The sequence below is a fragment of the Archocentrus centrarchus genome, chromosome 7 (assembly GCF_007364275.1).
Source record: "Archocentrus centrarchus isolate MPI-CPG fArcCen1 chromosome 7, fArcCen1, whole genome shotgun sequence".
Lineage (NCBI taxonomy): Eukaryota > Metazoa > Chordata > Actinopteri > Cichliformes > Cichlidae > Archocentrus > Archocentrus centrarchus.
The window spans coordinates 15,990,324-15,997,335 of record NC_044352.1 but is presented as its reverse complement, the minus strand read 5'-3'; positions in this window follow the sequence as shown (position 1 = coordinate 15,997,335).

The following is a 7,012-nucleotide window of genomic DNA, read 5'->3' as shown; positions in this document are numbered from 1 at the left end:
TGCCTTGCTTGACTGGGTCTGAGGAGTCTGCTTTGTGGGTAAGGACTACACAGAGGAGACTATGAAAGCTCTCAGACAGAATGAGACTTTGCAAACTTGTTGCAATTATGCTTGAGAAATCACGGAAAGGAACTGTATTTTTATGGTTGTTATTTGTTTGGTTAAAGTGCTATCTGGCAGTGAGTGTGTCTGGATTGTAAATGTTGAAGAGATGGTGTGAGTAGGCCAGCGTAGAGCAGTAGCTTAATGCAGAGAGTGGAGGATGAATAATTCAGACGATGAAGTATTTCTGAATCATGTGAAGAGGGTTTAGATTAGTCTGCTGAAGAGGGTAAAGTATTGTCTTTCCCTTTCGCTCCCTCCTTCTCTTTTCACTCTCACTCCGTGTGTGTGTGTGTGTGTGTGTGTGTGTGTGTGTGTGTGTGTGTGTGTGTGTGTGTGTGTGTGTGTGTGTGTGTGTGTGTGTGTGTGTGTGTGTGTGTGTGTGTTCCCCTGTACTCTCCATCTGCATAGTTTATCATGAGAGTTAAAATTCTAAGAGACTGGACTGTCCTCATAAAGTCAGGCCAGGGTGATTTAGATGTTTTTAGAATGAGATGTAGTTTGTGCATTAAGCTCCGTTGGCTGAGTGTTTAATTGCTCTCTGAGTGGTTTTAGTGCAAGTTAGCTAACAACAGAGGGCCAGATGTGGTGTTAATCTATGGCTGGAGTTTTTGAATGGGAAAATTTGCACAAATGTGAGGCAGATGTGTTGTTTGAATGCCTTTAACTGTGGCAGTCTTTGTCATCAGGTTAAAACCTCTATTCTACTGAAATGAGCTATGATGAATCACTGTATCCTCCTTTAAACACAATAATCCATTTAGATTACAAAGACAGGAACTAAATCGTGTAACCACAATCAAGCTAAATTGATGTTTCCATTAATAGTATTATTTTCTCAGTTTTATTCTCGCTGGGTGGACGCTTCCCGCGCCCAAATCACACCCTTTAGCTCACAGCTAAAATCCTTTTACGTTTTAAAAGTAGATTTTTTTTTTTCATTAGAGTTGCTGCTTTTATTTCATATGTATTAGATAATCATACAGGAAATACTACACAATTGAATCAATAAAATCAGGAGTCTGCTCTAATGAGATTCTTATGTTTAGATATACAGTGATATTTAGTGCTGAACGATTAGAAATGTTGGGGACCAAAATATTATTACTTACAATATTATTTCAACTCTGCACCACAAGGTCATAAAGTAGGTATTTGTGCATCTGAATTACGAGAAAAAAAACCAGCTCACCAGAACACCCATCAGTCAGATGTGCCATCACATCTGGAGCATTTTCATAGTCAGACTTATCCCAGTTTTTTGGGGTGGTTTTTGTCAAGTAATTTTATTTTTGTGCACATTTGCCCTCAGTGTGGACGCTGCGTGTGGAGGCTCGCAGAGCGGCCTGAACAAGACGTCCCGCTTTAAATCGTGAGTAGTCCTTTCAAGGACTGTCCAACCTGAGAATGTTGATTTTAGGCTCAATCTCAGGTTCGTCAGCCCATGAAATGCTGACTCGCCTCAGCAAAGTATGAGGAGGAACACCTAAAAGCCCAGACCTTCCTGGACTGTGCTGGAATGTGGTTTGATATTCCGGCGCCAAGCATTTGAATGACCTGCTGAGGACAGTGATAGTCAGAAGCTTTTTGTGTGTGTGTGTTTTTAATCATTAATTGTGCAGGTGATGAATATAATATTGTGTGTCCAAAATTGGAAAACAAAATTGCACTTTCCCTCTGTTTTATTAACTCAAAGTGAATACTGCATATCAGCAGAAAAAAAAAGTCTTATTCTACTTATTATAAATTATATTAAACACCTTTTACCAAGGTCACTTTTCCTCAAACAGAACTGTGGCGTTATAATATTCAGTGATGAGTTACAGAATTCAACAGTTTCTTCCAATAATCATTAACCAGTAGAGGGAGCAATGCACACAGTAACCAAAAACCAGAGGCTACTGCTGTGTGGAAATTACATTAAGAATGTTGATTTTATTAAAAATTTATTAAAATTGCCCGAATCACCCATTCAGTAAATCTGTTTTAATGCCTTCATGAAGTTCTCATTGTTCTCAATCTTAAGGACAAAACATTTTTCAACTATTGCCTAACAGCATCAGACCTGAAGTATAATATTCTTTCAGTGTTTATTATTATTAATAATGTAGTCGCTTGCACGTTCTGTTCTGAAATGCTGAAGAAAATCCGCCTCCGATGATCCAGAATGCTGTTTAGTCCCGTAAAGTCAAAACTCAGGTGTGTTGTTCTTGTTTGACCACCTGAGATTTCTGCTAATGTTCATGTGGTTTCAGTTTTTTTTTTCTTTTTCTTTAAAAGCATGAACGGCCGAGAAACTGGAACGCTGCAGCATAAAAAAATGCAATAATATGCTTTAAAATTATATTTAAAGTGAAAGTGATACCGGCATGTTGTATATGGGATGCACAGCTCACAAAAAGTTGGGCTGCACTTAATTTTGTTGCATTATTACGAACATTTTATGATCAATTCTGTAAAAATGCATAAAAATAATTGCATTTTGAATGTGTAACTAAAGTACACTTATATTTATTTCTGTTTTACAAAAAAAAAAAAAAATATCTAGCTGTTCACATTTCCTTGATTTTTACTGTCTCCTAAAAGATTTATATAATCTATACAGAGACTGCAGAGGCTGAAATCCTTAAACAGAAATCAGTATCCTGACTTTTAGTAGATTGTTTGCCTGTTTGGTACACAAATGCACTTTCTGCACTTACTGAATGACTTGCACGAAGCAGAATCTTCACAGGTAATCGATCAGGAAAATATATAAAAAATATCCAAAGATTTTAAACTAAATCAAGCCCAGATAAAATGAACAAACTGTCACTGCACTTGGATACTCTCTGCAAAATAAGTCCTCAAAAATAATTCATCTCTTTTAAATTAGTCAAGAGATTTACTCATTGTATCATTCCCAGCATATTTAATCACGCACTGCAAATGCAGTACCACTGTTTCGTTTTACTCTCTTAAAAAACAACTTCCAGATTGTTCACACTCGGCCTGGAAGATTCATCCCTCGATACGTCTTATTTTGTTTTTGTACTCATCTGGAACTTTCACTAAAATAAAATTCCATGAAAATGTTTTTCATGGGAAATTGTACTCAGGGCATTTTAGACCCAGGAAACACATCTTTTAAAAATTACATTTGAAATTTGTTTCTTGTGAGTTTTGTACAGTAGCATGCGCTCGCCTTCATCTGTTTTTTGTACTCTGACGACTTACTGAGATCAATGAATAAATTCAATCTAAAACCTACAGGCAGTGCAAACTGAATATAATATGAACCTTTTTAAACTGGCATTTTGCAAAATATTTTCTAGCAGAAAATACAAATATATATATTTTTTTGAAAGCCCAGTTTTTCCCATATTATATTACTCCTCAGAGACAGTGAAAAATTAGTTATAATGAAAAAAAAAGGAGACACTATGATGTCACTTTAAAATATATACATTTTGACAATTTTGCCTTTGTTAAAAGAGCAGCAGGCAGATTAGAAATGAGGCTTCTCATATTTTTTTTTTTTTTTGAGGGAAGGTGTTTTAAAATCTCACTTAATGTAAACTGCCAATAATCTGGGGGACAGGAGAGAATTGCAGTCCGGTTTTTGGTTCAATCTGGACAGTAGTGTCACAATTGAATGAATTCGTGCGAGCTTTTATTAGCCCTGAAAACTGATTCTGCAAACGTCCTTTGAAAGGAAAATGGTCGTGTACAAAATGGACTAGAGGAGTGTGTGACCTTACTGACCTTCCTTTCATCTAGGTTAAGGGTCAGATTGGGACAGAACTCTCTGTGGGGGGATTAAATGTGGTCACCAAGGTAACATTATGAACAGCAGTGACAACAAGGGTCACACTGGCGAACACTGACCCTAATATCATTATAATATCAAGGAGGGAACGTGTTTGTATTTGTCCTCTACATTTTGTAAAACTGGCTTTGTTGATTTGAATTATTAATAAATGTTTACTTAAAACATAACCTTAGTCACAAAGTTATTTGAGTGTGTGTGCTTTAGCGCGGGCGCGCGTGTGTGTGTGTTGTTCATATGGGCTCGCCTAGCTTTAACCTGTGTTGCCCAACAGCGTTCTGTCTGTGAGTCAGCTGACCGGAGTTGAAGAGTTTGAGCCACGTTGCTGCTGGTCATTTGGCTGGGAATGAATGTGTGTTTGGACTGAAAAGCCAGAAGACGGTGGCCAAGTGTGAGCTGAGCTGGCTGGCATACAGTGAACTCTGAGGGTCAGTGGAGGGGTTTCAGTCAGCTCATGTCATGAAAACACAGAAAAAAATAAAGGAAATAAAGTAAAACACCTTATGATTTTTTTTTTTTAACGTTTGTTTAATCTTGTATAAATGTACAATGAAAATTACAATTTTCATATAATCTGTTTAAATTTATCTTCTCGTAAGACCCGTGTCTGAATCAAGTCGTTTGGAGTGGATTTATAATCTGACAGTTTTGGCGCCTATTTTAAAACGCATAATAAGAAGACTTTAAAATTGTGTTACCGCTCCCATTAACTATACTGTATTGCTGTTTCTGTGTCTTTAATGGAAGCAGCAAATTAATGTTCATGACTGATTACCTATATCAATGAATTTCCAGTGTATGATTTTAATATTTTTCATTGTATTTAATTGTGTTCATAATGTGGGAGGCAGTCAGTCTAGAAACCTATAGTGTGCTTTGGAAAATGGCCGTCGATGTTATGACGATCATGGAGTCTGCAGGTGCAGAACCAACTGTCATATAACTCCACCTTTATCTATGTCTATAACCGTTTTTCAATTTTCTCCTGCAAAATGGATATAAAACAAAATTATGAATATTATTGTTCATTAAAAGCAGCCTCAGTGTTTTATTACACTGCTAAAACTTAAAAACGTACCGTCACAGTGCTGATATCTAGTTCAGCAATCATTATTTATAAAAACAAGTGACCGTGCAATGATCCATGATCTTGTGGGCATCAACGTGTGTGTGTGTGTGTGTGTATGTGTGTGTGTGTGTGTGTGTGTGTGTGTGTGTGTGTTTAAGCGGAGCATGTGTGTTAGAGAGTTTAAAGGTGTGGTGGGAGCTGTGAGCTGAGGTCAGTTAGTTCCAACCTCGAGGAGAGCACGGCCACAACCTTGGAACAGTGTGGGGGTGGTTCACTTCCCCTTTCCCTGCCTCACGGCTTCCTGTGAGTGCGAGAACCGTTAACCACACCCTCCTCCTCTGGCATACACCCCACACACTACCACTGCAGGCCCTAGAAAACATCCACCAACTCTATTCTCCCCCTCTTTCTCCTCCTTTCCCTGGCCAATGAACACACACACACACATACATACACACACACATTCTCCAACAATAGTCCTCTTCCCTCATACCTCTCCCTGCTCTTGAACTCGCTCTACTCTGACAACCATCTCTCTGCTTCTTTGGCCTGGTCCATCTCTGACCCCAAACCAGTTAATTATGATGATAAGTTGGATGTACGTACGTAGGCATGCTTCTGTTTGGCCCACTGTGGTTTTCCAGGTAGGTTTGTGCTCGTGATGTGACCACGCAAACGAGACACACAGCCATCTCATTGAAAGATCCTGTCTGCGCTTAGCAACAGCTGAGTCACCGATGAAAGATGTCGGTGAGCTGATTCTTCAACACTCACCATTATCAAAAGAGATGAAATGATCTGTTTTATGGGATTTTATGACACCAATAAAACAACCAAAACAAAGCACAGTCATGTTCTGATCTATTTCACTTTATGCCACCCATCACACCTACAGTACCAGCATTCTTACTATACTCCAATCAGTTATGCTGCAGAAGAGGAGAATTCTGAACGAGATCTTCTGTGTCAGTGTGTGTGTGCGTGTGTGTGGGCGTATATAAGCCTGTGGTCTGTGGAGGGACAGTAGCAATGCAATGAAGAGTGTGTGTGTGTGTGTGGGTGGGGGGGGGGGGGTGTATTATGAACAATGGTAGTGGTGTTTTTTTTAAGGGGGGGGGTTGTATTCCTCGAAAGGGAGTGCTGTTCCCGTAGGGGAGAGGAGGAGTGGGGTGGAGCGCATGGTGGACTGAGTCTATGTGGGGGAGTAAGTGTGGGGGCAGCTAGGCCATCTGGACTGTGAGGAGGCTGAAGAAAGGGAGAGAGAGAAAGAGTGTGTGTGTGTGTGTGTGTGTGTGTGTGTGTGTGTGTGTGTGTGTGTGTGTGTGTGTGAAAGCAAGAAGCAGGGAGTAGGGATGAGAAGAGAGATGGAGAGAGGGAGGGAGAGCCATAACTGAGGCTGTGGGAGACAGGATGGAGGTACATGAAGAGCAACAGAAGGAGGAATGTTGCTCATGGTCATAAACATTTCTACAGTGTAGTAGTGTTCAGCATCCTGCAATATGTATTGATTTCACTTGATAGAGAGACAATGAGTGCGTGAATGCTTATGTGAACATAAAGAAAAGACATTTGTGTCTCAGAGCCTCCACATTCACTCACTGTGTATTTTTTATGAAGTACTATGCTAAAGAAAAAATTCTATATACATAATGATAGCCTGCCAAACCCATCCTACAGCTATTCTTGTGCTCACTTTGGTTTCCTAGCATATATTAAAATGCAATGAAGGGCATTTAGACTCAGACCCTCAAGATATGAGTAAAATCTAACTGAAATGATCCTAATTCATTATTTACAGGCAGTGACAGTAGAGTCTTTGCAATGCTCATATGTGTCTGGAGGTTTTAGAGTACGATTCTCTGTTTAGTAATTTTACATACTGTATGTGATTATAGAATTTTATTTTATTTTACTGTTTAAGTCACAATAAATGATCTTTATAGACAATTTTGAGGTAACCTGTGATTCACTCGGACACCAAAAGGAATCTTTCTGATCCATTGTAATCCACAACAAGCAGTCTGGGGTATTAG